Genomic DNA, 13,463 nt, shown 5'->3' with positions numbered 1-13,463 from the left:
TCAATTCTGGATGTTCGTAATTCCGTGTAAACAGAGTTGTCGTTCGTGCGGGAAGGTATACCCACTTCCGGTGTCAATATAAACAATGGGGAAAGACTACTGCTCTATCTTTGAGTGCCATAATTTCAGCGGCAGAGTGGGTAAATTTTCAAAGAAAGTGGTTTTACATAAAATGCCGAAGGAACCATGTACAAGAAAAGCTTGGGTAATGGCAATACGCCGGAAGAATTGGTTCCCAACGTTGTACATACGGGTATGTTCGGACCACTTTGCAGACGGCATCGGACCTAACTCTGTCAATCGTAAAAAAGTTCCGACTGAGAATTTACCTCAGCGCAGAGTTCTTCCAAAACATGAGAGAAAGGAGCGTACCATATTACAGCCCATTCCAGAAAATATTTTAGTCACCTCTGCCCTACATTTCGAGGGGTGAAAGCGAAACAGCTCTAAGTGACATTTTTTCACAAAATGACTTTTTTGTATATTTTGCATCGCAACATCCATGCCCATCATGTATTAAAATATCTAAGTTCCAGTCAATCAAATAAAAAGTAAAATTGAAATTTGTCCTAAAGCTCTAAGTGAAATTTAATTATTTTTTAGTGCGAAAAGGTTCTATTTGCAGTGAAGTGCTACTTAGAGCTCTTTCGCATTCAGGTTGTTGATGTTAAGATAATTCTAAATGACACTTTTATCAATAATTGAGGAATATATTTACAATAAAAAATATATTTGTATTTGAAAAACCTCCTGAACAGATAAAATTATGTAACTGATGAAAAAATAAGAAAAAATATTGATAAAATTATGCACTTAGACCTTTTTCGACTAAATTTTGTGTATTTTTTTTAATTTTCCTTAATTATTTTGTGTTGTATAACATATTTGATAAACTTTTTGACAACCTTTATATACGGATTTTATGGCTATTTCAAATTATATTTTATACATACCTGTCTATACTTAAAACTATAAAGCTAATTGAAAAATTGGAACCTTAGTTGCATAACAGCTAGTTGAATTTAGTATGAATTTCAAGGCGATGTGATCCTTGTTTCACCCTCTTCCTAGTTCTGAATGTAAAGCAATTTAATTTGTGACAAAACCACAAAGAATAAACTCATTAAAGTGTGTTGCGTTAAGAATGTTAAGTTTTGTAAATGGCAGATACTTTTATATATTTCTATTTTGCTCTCTCGTGAAAAATGCGTTCAGAATTACCGAGTACCTAGTTAGTTGTATGCATAGACAGTGAAACATATTTATAAACATTTCTCAATAAACTAGGAATAAGCGTTCTTCAGTTATCACCCGGAAACCATTTTACTATTTCGGGTCATCGTGACCTTGACCTTTGACCTAGTGACCTGAAAATCAATAGGGGTAATCTGCGAGTCATGATCAATCTACCCATCAAGTTTCATGATCCTAGGCTTAAGCGTTCTTGAGTTATCATCCGGAAACCATTTTACTATTTCGGGTCACTGTGACCTTGACCTTTGACCTAGTGACCTCAAAATCAATAGGGGTCATCTGGGAGTCCTGATCAATCTACCCATCAAGTTTCATGATCCAGGTCCTAAGCGTTCTTGAGTTATCATCCGGAAACCATTTTACCATTTCGGGTCACCGTGACCTTGACCTTTGACCTAGTGACCTCAAAATCAAAAGGGGTCATCTGCGAGTCATGATCAATTTACCTATGAAGTTTCATGATCCTAGGCCCAAGCATTCTTGAGTTATCATATGACAACCACCTGGTGGACGGACCGACAGACCGACCGACAGACCGACATAAGCAAAGCAATATACCCCCTCTTCTTCGAAGGGGGGCATAATAAATAGTAACAAACATGAATGTAAATTGGTTGTTTTTGTGGTATTTACAAACACTAATTTGTAACTGAAGTGAGATGTGAATAAGTTGGTCAATCCATAAATAACTTTTTTGGAAAGATGTGAATTTGTAGGAAACTGTGCTCATAACTCTGCTGCTATGATGTAACTTAGAAGATTACCATGCTGGTGAATTGTGATGTGGTTGGTTACCATTCTAGTGATATGTTATTTTATTGGTAACTGAGATGGTGAATTGTGGATCACTAGTAAACCATTCTGGTGTGATGTGATTTGGTTGCTTACTGTGTTGGTGAAATGTGAATCCTTAGGTAACCATTCAAATGTGACGTGATTCAGTTGGTAACTGAGATGCTGAAATGTGAATCTGTAGGTTACGATTCTGGTGAGATGTGATAAGGTTGCTTACTGTGTTGGTGAAATGTGAATCCTTAGGTAACCATTCTGGTGTGATGTGATTAGGTTGGTAACTTATATGCTAAAATGTGAATCTGTAGGTTTCCATTCTGGTGTGATGTGATAAGGTTGCTTACTGTGTTGGTGAAATGAGAATCCGTAGGTAACCATTCTGGTGTGATGTGATTCGGTTGGTAACTGAGATGCTGAAATGTGAATCTGTAGGTTACCATTTTGGTGTGATGTGATTCGGTTGGTAAATGAGATGGTGAATTGTGAATCAGTAGGTAACCATTTTTGTGTGATGTGATTTGGTTGCTTACTGTGTTGGTGAAATGAGAATCCGTAGGTAACCATTCTTGTGTGATGTGATTCGGTTGGTAACTGAGATGGTGAAATGTGAATCAGTAGGTAACCATTCTGGTGTGATGTGATTTGGTTGCTTACTGTGTTAGTGAAATGAGAATCGGTAGGTAAACATTCTGGTGTGATGTGATACGGTTAGTAACTGAGATTGTGAAATGTGAATCCTTAGGTAACCATTCTGGTGTGATGTGATTTGGTTGCTTACTGTGTTGGTGAAATGTGAATCAGTAGGTAACCATTCTGGTGTGATGTTATTCGGTTGGTAATTGAGATGGTGAAATGTGAATCAAAAGGTAACCATTCTGGTGTGATGTGATTTGGTTGCTTACTGAGTTGGTAAAATGAGAATCCGTAGGTAACCATTCTGGTGTGATTAGATTCGGTTGGTAACTGAGATAGTGAAATGTGAATCAGAAGGTAACCATTCTGATGTGATGTGATTGGGTTGCTTACTGTGTTTGTGAAAGGAGAATCCATAGGTAACAATTCTGGTGTGATGTGATTTGGTTTGGAACTGAAATGTGAATCAATAGGTTATCATTATGGTGTGATGTAATTCGGTTGGTAACTGATCTGGGTAATTGTGAATCAGTAGGTAACCATTTTGGTGTGATGTGATTCGGTTGGTAACTCTGCTAAGGGATGATCATCAGTAAGTTTCTATTCTGGTGTGATGTGATTTGCTTGGTATCGGTTCCAGTGGATGTAAATTAGCAGGTTACAATTCTGATGAGATGTAATCAAACAACTGAATGATGTCAATTTGTGCAAATTACAATTTTTTGTAAATTTGCTAATTATTGCCTTATAACAGTTCAGTTACCTATCTAAGTTGCAATGCCCCTTCTAAAAATACTAGGTGTGTTATGTATTATACAACGTACAACACCATGCTAATACTAATTCAGGGCCCTCACACTACTTTGGGGGAAGAGGTCCGCAGCCCTTAGGAGGGGGAATTTTCCGCGGCGTTTCCCTTTTTTACTTACTCTCTCATTATTTCATTTGTACATGTTTGCACTATATACATTGCATTTTTCATAATTTAGTATGTTTGAAAAGATTAAATTGAAATAGAATTGAGATATAATAATCATGAGACACATCTTTCTATTAAAAAAAAATAACAATAATAATAAATTTTTTTTAGGGGGAATTTTTCCCCCCAAAAGGGGAAAAAAGTATACTTTTCAGGTGGGGGACTGCCGCCGAAATTCGGCGGCAGATTTGATAGATTGAGGGCCCTGTTATAATTGTAAATCTTTAAAAATATAAAGTTGTAAATAATTTTCCGATAACGTTCGTTGTTTAATGGGCATGACTGCCTACAAAATAAGTCCAAAATCTGCCAAAGTATTAATTAATATAACAAATATGATAGAATATAGCATAATGATGGATAAATCAACATTGAATTCCAATATGTGTTTCAAGAAGGAATGAAAAAATTAAGGTTCAATCAAGTTTGTTGATACAATTCACTTTTTCTAACATGTTACTGATTGTTGGAAACACACACAACATCTACTATACTTTCGTCAAAGTGTATCTCGTTATTGTTTTTGTAAAACAGTACAATATAAAAAAAATCCATTCAGTGTTTTGTGACATTGATTACAAACAATTGCAAAAAAAGTATTTAGAATAAAATAAGATAAATTGACAATTTGACCTTTTCAACACTATTAAATGATATAAAAACAGTATTTTTATGCCATCTGTTTAAAGCAAAATGTTTCTAAGTAACAATATTTCTAAATATATTTCAAAATACTCATATTAAGAATGTTAAGAGTATTTAATTTAAAAAATATGCAACAAAGTGAGAATTTCCAATACTTTTCAATTCACTTTATGTCACTTAGAACTTTTCACTCTGAAAAATAAGTTGAAAAAAATATTTTTTCAGTGCGAAAAGGTTCTAAGTGCCATTTTTTGCATTTTATGTATAATATTCTTAGTTTCAAAATGTAGAAAGTATTGCATATGAAATAAATACTGTAAATTGATCATTAAACGTTGTTTTAAAATCACTTAGAACTTTTTCGCTCTTAACTTTAAGTAAAAAAATGTGAAATTTTAGTGCGAAAAAGGTCTAAGTGACATTTTTTCAAATAACTTCTTTATTTGTGAAAATACAAACATGTTTTAAAAAAATGTGATTATAGCAGACTATTCTCAATATAACTTTAAATTGTAAAGCCTTCATTGTTTGAATTGTTCTTCTGATACAGTTTAAACCTTCTCCTGAACATTTTTGAAAAATGCACTTAGAGCTGTTTCGCTTTCACCCCTCGATTTGCATTCGTAAGTAATAGATATGTAGCATGTTTTGTAATCACTGGTTGTCCACATGCAAAAAGGGTAAATACAAGTATCCTTCTGCCTATAGTTTCACCCATTCCTATAAATTCAGCCAACCCCATATTTTTGAAATTATGACATATTTCGATAAAACTTTTGGTATTTATCTTAATTTTGAAAATTCTATTATAAATGTGTTATTGTTTGGTTCACATGCGGTGTGTAGAAATACCGAAATACCCGTTATAACCAAAATCCCCCAAAAGTCCCATTACTTTTAATTATTTATCAAAATACTGCGGATATTAAGATAACATATTGCAAAATACACTGAATTCACTGATGAAACATTGTTTTTTTCCAAGTTTGGTAGTGAAAAACTAAAATATAAACATTATTATTGGGATAACGAGAATAAATTCATAGTGCAAAGCACGGTCAAGTACCGAATTCCCCACAATAAATACCTGCAAGTGTCAAAAATCATCTAGGAGCTTTTTTAATATTAAAAAGCAGTGGTACAGACAAAAACTTCAAAATGCAAATGTCAGATTTTGTTTTGAAGTAAAACAATTTTGTAAAAATTAAGCAAAATTTGCTCTAAAAGTTGTGTAAATGCCATTTTTTTGCAAATATTCATTTTTGAATAGTATATTGGTGTTTAGGAGTCAATCAATTAAAAGATTAATTTAATGATTTATATCAATAAATACAAACATTTAGTGTATTACTATCAAAATGACTGAACAGATTGATAGAAAAGATACTAACAAATCAGGCTTGCTAGATTGACATCCTAGAATGTTACTAAGGAAATGTCGGATATGGAGATAAATGAACAAAGGATATCGTAGTGCTACATTTAAATGTTTCAAGAATGATTATAACCATTATAGTTGCGCTGTTATTGAAAAGCAATGCATGTCCCGCTAAATATATAAATATATATCCTTTGTTCATTTGAATAAATAAAACGACGTGCATATTTGTACGTACTAATAAACTATAATATATAGAGGACATTTGTTGAATTCGGTGGATTATCGATTTTAAAGTGATATTATGTTGGAAAAATGATAATGTCTATTAAATTGTTATATTTTGAGACAAGACTTACATATTTAACACATATTGTGTATTTTTTTATTAAACATTGCAGAAAAATTGTCGACATTGCCTGTATTCTTCCATATCCGCACTTTTCGGTCAATCCGCGGATAGGAGTCATATTCGCATTTTAGACGGACCGCTTTTTACCCGGGATACTCGTGATACCTTCCCGAATGGGAGACAACTTCTTAATTACGAAAAGACAGATATATAGCGCTCTATTCTGTTCAACTTTACACACGCCCAAACATGGTATCGAGCGGGTATCGAGCGATTCCACTGAGCGAAATGTGTAAGCATTATCTTAGCAAAAATACACGGGCATTTGTAAAGTTTCTGCTAGCCGTTTCACAAATATCATGCCTAATGATTAGGAATAACACTAAGCTGCTCTTAAAAAAGAATTTTTATAAAGCGTTGCTTTCATATGTTTTAGAGCGTTTTAGAAACGCCTGATGAGTTAAGTCCGAGACGTATGTCATATTTAGTAAACATGCAAAGATTTGTAGATCTCGAATGCGTCGACAAGGAAGTCATATGGAACAATAAAAATTCCTCCTGTGTGTACCTACATCTTTAACTGGTGTTTATAAACATTTACACTTATTTACAAAAATGATTATGTTGAGTATATTGCCAATATTTTCTGATTATGTGTCTATAGACGAACCGCTGGTCTTTGCAATATTATTACACCTGAAATAAAAAATCGGATCAATTGGTGTACTTGACATAAATAGACAAGTTAATTTTCGGTGATAAGAGAGTAGATTATTGTTTATAAGGTTTCGATGGTCCATTATAGAGGCCAAACGTAAACGCATATTGATTATTTTTATAGAAATTTGTAGGTGTTGCGTTGAGCATAATTTTTTACGGCATAGATAGAGATATAAATAAGCTGGCTTCCCTTCAAATATGTATTGAAAAGGTCATGGTTAAAACGTTCTGAATTGTGGCTCCAAGCTTTAAATAACTTTAAAAATTCACTTGATCAATCCCCACTTCACTTGTTTCAACAAATATTTATGAATATTTCCGATCTCGTTGTTAAATGGTTGGTAAAAATCGAACTATCCAAGCAAGTTGTTTTGGCAACGGATTGTTACACATATAAGAACATTTCGTCCGATTTGTGCAAAAAGGTGCCACGCGACATTGAACATAGAAGGCACCTGGTACATTGTTGCATTAATGGGGCGATTTTTCAACTATCGGGACCGCTTCAGAGTTATAAACATCGGTGAATTTGATAGTAAATATTAAAAAAGATAATATCCCACCAAATTTAAAATAGAACTGTTTCTCTATAGCAACATCGTCGGAGACAATGTTGCCACAATAAGACAAGTTCAAGCATATTCTTGCAAAAAAACGCAAACGAATGTTTACCAAATTTATCTGTTCGTGAGCAACAGGTATTGATAATCGTAAGACAACAAGTAAGACTATTCATATCAACTAGAACATAACAGGGTAAATAGTATTAGATAAAGATCTTTTTATTAAGACTATAACTCGCTTCCCACAGGGGGAATTAATTTGTGCGGGATATGTTTTATGGTGAAGACAAACGTATTAAACGTTGTGAGTTGCTCGCGATTTTGGGTCATGCGAGTAAACGTTTATATTTCTAACCAACACATACAATGTGCTCTTTAATAGGTGTTTTGTTTCGTGTATGAATTTCACTGTCACATTGCCATACGCAGCATAAAAATCTGAATTTAATGCACTTGTTGAAATTTTTAGGATAACTTGTTATTAAAAATTATTTTAAACAAGACCATTGCCAAGCAATATATGTCCCCTACCGGCTCCACCATTGTCAGAAATTCCACCATTGTCAGAAATTATTTTTTTTATATGTTGCCATAACATCTAGAATTTTTGACGTAGGAACAAAATGAAATGACGTGCATAATGTCCATATTGTCATCTATCCATGTTTCAAGTTTCATGAAAAAATATTACGAACTTTAAAAGTTACCGCAGGATCCAGAAAACCACCATTTTCAGCAGTATTTCTAGTCTATTTGTTGCAAAACCAACCAGAATTTTTGACATAGGAACAAAATATGATGACGTGCATAATGTCCATATTGCCATCTACCCATGTTTCAAGTTTTATGAAAAAATATTAAGAACTTTCAAAGTTATCAAAGGATCCAGAAAAGTGTGACTGACTGACAGACAGACAATGCGCAAACCAGTTCCCTCCGGTGAAACCGGTAGGGGACAATAAAGCACCACTTACTGTCGTGTTTACATCCATTAAAGTAAAAAGGGGGAACCCCACAAAGTCACGTGATCCTGCACCCTGCATAATAACACCAAATAATGTATAAAAGTATGGTAGAATCGTAATTATTTGGTTCAATGAAAAATGTAAATAATACTCAAATGGCGTCAAAATTATACAACAAAATCAACAATAACGCATCAACATACTTAATAGGAATCAATCAAAATAGGCACAACCTGCTTATAATTTAAATACTATCATCTGTATTCGTCGCGTAAAATGCTAAATGCTAAGCTTTATAAATATATATATATATATATATATATATATATATATATATATATATATATATATATATATATATATATATATATATATATATATATATATATCACCGTCGATATGAAATTAAATCTAAAATGTACAAATAGTACATATTCATTGCAAGTACGTATCCTCAAAACACAGTAAAACATGTCTGAATCCCTCATTCCTCATTTAAAGGAACCTTTTCACAGATTTTGGCATGTATTGAAGTTTGTCATTAAATGCGTATCTTGATAAATGTAAACATTGGATCTAAAAAGCTCCATTAAAAAAAGATTATTGAAGAAAGAAAACAAGAAAGTCGCTCACCTGAGATTCAAAAGAACTGACTTGTTCTGTGCATCCCAAGCTGACTTTAGAACAAATGTTCTAACCAACTTTCCATGAATAGTGAACACCCTGGCGGTAACGTTTATCAACAGACTTATACATTTTCGTACACATCCAAAAAATCATTAAAACAAATATTCAGACCAAGTTCCATGAAGATTGGACAAACAATGTGACTTAAAGACTGTTAACAAGTTTTTACAATAGCCATATAAGGAAAAATGTCCCGTCCCCTGGTGGCAATGTTTTTTAACCAAATGGAACAATTTTTCAACTCGTCCAAGACATTATTGGGACTATTCTTGTGACCAAGTTTCATGAAGATCAGACAATAAATGTGGCCTCTCGAGTGTTAACAAGGCTTTACTTAAGCCATATAAGGAAAAATGCACCGCCCACTGGTGGCCATGTTTTTCAACCAACTGTAACTATTTTTTGACTCATCTAAGCTATAATTGGGCCAAATCTTCTGACCAAGTACCATAATGGTTGGACAATAAATGTGGCATCTAGAGTGTTAACAAGGTTTTACTATAGCCATATAAGGAAAAATGCCCCGCCCCCTGGTGTATATGTCTTTCAACCGACCCGAACCATTTTCAAACTCGTCCAAGATATAATTAGGATGAATCTTCTGATCAAGTTTCATGAAGATCGAACAATAAATGTGGCCTCAAGAGTTTTACTAAAGCCATATAAGGAAAAATGCCCCGCCCCTGGTTGTCATGTTTTTCAAGCAACCGGAACCATTTTCGAACTTGTCCAAGTTATCATTTGGACAAAACTTATAGCCAAGTTTCATGATGATCGGACAATAAATGTAGCCTCTAGAGTGTTAACAAGGTTTTACTATAGCCATATAAGGAAAAATGCCCCGCCTCCAGGCGGCCATATTTTTCAACCAACTGGCATCATTTTCGGACTCGTCAAAGATATTATTGGGATGAATCTTCTGCCCAAGTTTTATGAAGATCGGACATCAATGTGGCCACTAGAAGGTTTACAAGGTTTTACTATAGCCATATGAGGAAAAATGACCCGCCCCTTGGCAGCAATGTTTTTGAAGAAAACGTAACAATTTTCGTCCTTATACGAGATATCATTCAGACCAATCTTCTGACCAAATGTCATGAAGATTGGACAATAAATGTGGCATCTAGAGTGTTAACAAGGTTTTACTATAGCCATATAAGGAAAAATGCCCCGCTCCTTGGCAGCAATGTTTTTCAACCAATAGGAACCATTATCAAACTCATCCAATATATCATTGGGACAAATCTTCTGAACAAGTTTCATGAAAATTGGAAAATAAATGTGGCCTCTAGAGTGTAAGCAAGGTTTACTAAAGCCATATAAGGAAAAATGCGCCGCCCCTTGGCGGCCATGTTTTTTAACCAACAGAAACCATTTTCGAACTCATCCAATATATCATTAAGACAAATCTTCTGACCAAGTTTCATGAAGATCGGACAGTAAATGTGGCCTCTAGAGTGTTAACAAGGTTTTAGTAAAGCCATATAACCATAAAACAGGTAATACATTTGCGTAAAATGTCTCACGAGCAGTGTGTGTTTGCTCACATGATTTTGATTCTCTTTAAGCTATTTATTTATAACACCATAAGAAACATGTATAACTTAGTAAAAGTGGAAAGTATTGTCCCTTATTTTAAACAGAATGTTTGGAAAACATTTGTTATTTTAAAGTTCGTATGCAGAGTATATAAAACATTATAATCTGCCCAGGGTGAATCACATTTCTTTGTCAAAATGCACAAGCATAAGCATTATGCAGCGATGGGTAAATGGGATTTTGTAATGGGAAAATAATGTGAGGCATACTATAGACTGTACACATAATCACTTGAAATACTGGATACATGTATTCCTTGTTTCAAACGTTTAATTACTTATTTAACAACAGCTTTAAACAGCTTGATTTGTATCAAAGGAATAATAAGGCAAATAAGACACTAATGTTATTCTTTTATTAGCAACATAATGAAATGCATTAATACTACATCAAAATAACAATTCAACATTCTTATGGCAATATTAATAACAAGACTATTGCCAAGCAATATACGTTCCCTTCCAGCTCCACCATTGTCAGAATTTTTATTTTTATTTGTTGCCATAGCGACCAGAATTTTTGACGTAGGAACAAAATGAAATGACGTGCATAATGTCCTTATTGCCATCTATCCGTGTTTCAAGTTTAATGAAAAAATATTAGGAACTTTTAAAGTTATCGCAGGATCCAGAAAAGTGTGACAGACTCATAGACTTACAGACTCACGGACACACAGAGAAACCGGTAGGGGACAAAAAGACTATTGCCAAGCAATAAAAGTCTCCTACATGTAGCTATTTTAGAGAGATTGTCTTTGTTAAATTTAATCAAAAGATCCACCATTTCCAGCAATATTTTTAGTTAATGTGTTGCCATAGCAACAAAAATTCTAAACGTAGGAACAAAATGAAATGATGTGCATAATCTCCATATTACCATCTGTCCATGTTTCAAGTTTCATGAAAAAAATATGAAGAACTTTTAAAGTTATCACAGGACCCATTTTCAGCAATTTTTCTAGTCTATTTGTTGCCATAGCAACCAGAATTCTTGGCGTAGTAGCAAAATGAAATGACGTGCATAATCTCCATATTGACATCTTTCCATGTTTCAAGTTTCATGAACAAATATGAAGAACTTTTTAAGTTATCACAGGATCCAGAAAAGTGTGACAGACTGACAGACACACAGAGCGCAAATAATAAGTCCCTCTCCGGTTTCACCAGTAGGGGACTAATTATGAGAAAATCATAATAATCACGAGAATGTCTCCAGCAATAAAGACAACATATAGAGTACCTTAATTTTCCTACAAATTAATTTAAGAAAAACATATCTAATTCACAATACACTATCATACTTTACAATCAAATGCTGACAGTCTGTGTGAACATGATAAATCAAACGCTGACAATCTGTGTGAACATGATACAAACGTTTTACAAGTCTTTCACTGGTATGTCCAAGCATTATAAATGTCCGAACATTCTATTTAGCTAAACTGATCCTAAATCTAGTATTTGTGTACAGTCAACTGTCACTGGCTTCTCCAGGGCCCAAATTCACAAACTTACTAAGGAACTAGGGAAAACTTTAGTTTTCCTTACATGACAATTTGAGATTGCCGTAATTACTCAGACACTAATACAGACACTTAACAATAATTTTTAAACAAGAGGGCCATGATGGCCCTGAATCGCTCACCTGACTAACCAAATACAATCCCAACCCAGATTTCATCAAGCTAAACATTCTGACCAAATTTCATAAAGATTAGATGAAAACTGGGACCTCTATGGTCTACACAAGGTTTTTCGAATATTTGACCGATTGACCTAGTTTTTGACCCCAGGTGACCCAAATACAATCCCAACTCAGATTTCACCAAGATAAACATTCTGATCAAATTTTATAAAGATTGGATGAAAACTGTGACCTTTATTGCCTACACAAGGTTTTTCTATCATTTGACCTAGTGACCTAGTTTTTGACCCAAGATGACCCAAATACAATCCCAACCCAGATTTCATCAAGATAAACATTCTGACCAAATTTCATAAAGATTGGATGAAAACTGCGACCTCTATTGTCTACACAAGCAAATTGTTGACGGACGCGCACACGCACGCACACACGCACGCATGTACGCATGCACATACGGACGCCGGACATCACACTGTCACATAAGCCAACCCAGTTTTTATCAAGATAAACATTCTGACCTAATTTCATAAAGATTGGATGAAAACTGTGACCTCTTCAGTCTACACAAACAAATTGTTGACGGTTTTTCTATTATTTGACCTAGTGACCTAGTTTTTGACCTCAGATGACCCAAATACAATCCCAACCTAAATTTCATCAAGATAAACAATCTGACCAAATTTCATAAAGATTGGATGAAAACTGCGACCTCTATTGTCTACACAAGGTTTTTCTATTATTTGACCTAGTTTTTGACCTAGTGACCCAGTTTTGGACCCCAGATGACCCAAATATAATCCCAATCCAGATTTAATCAAGATAAAGATTCTGACCAAATTTCATAAAGATTGGATGAAAACTGCGACCTCTATTGTCTATACAAAGTTTTTCTATTGTTTGACCTAGTTTTTGACCTAGTGACCTAGTTTTTGACCCCAAATTATCCAAATACAATCCCAACCCATATTCTATCAAGATAAACATTCTGACCAAATTTCATAAACATTGGATGAAAACTGCGACCTCTTTTGTCTACACAAAGTTTTTCTATTATTTGACCTAGTTTTTGACTTAGTGACCTAGTTTTTGACCTCAGATAATCCAAATACAATCCCAACCCAGATTTCATCAAGATAAACATTCTGACCAAATTTGATAAAGATTGGATGAAAACTGCGACCTCTATAGTCTACACAAGGTTTTTCAATTATTGAACTAGTTTTTGACCTAGTGACCTAGTTTTTGACCCCAG

This window comes from Dreissena polymorpha, chromosome 13, assembly GCF_020536995.1.
Source record: "Dreissena polymorpha isolate Duluth1 chromosome 13, UMN_Dpol_1.0, whole genome shotgun sequence".
In the NCBI taxonomy this organism is placed as follows: domain Eukaryota; kingdom Metazoa; phylum Mollusca; class Bivalvia; order Myida; family Dreissenidae; genus Dreissena; species Dreissena polymorpha.
The sequence above is the reverse complement of the archived record's forward strand: the minus strand, read 5'-3'. Positions refer to the sequence as shown.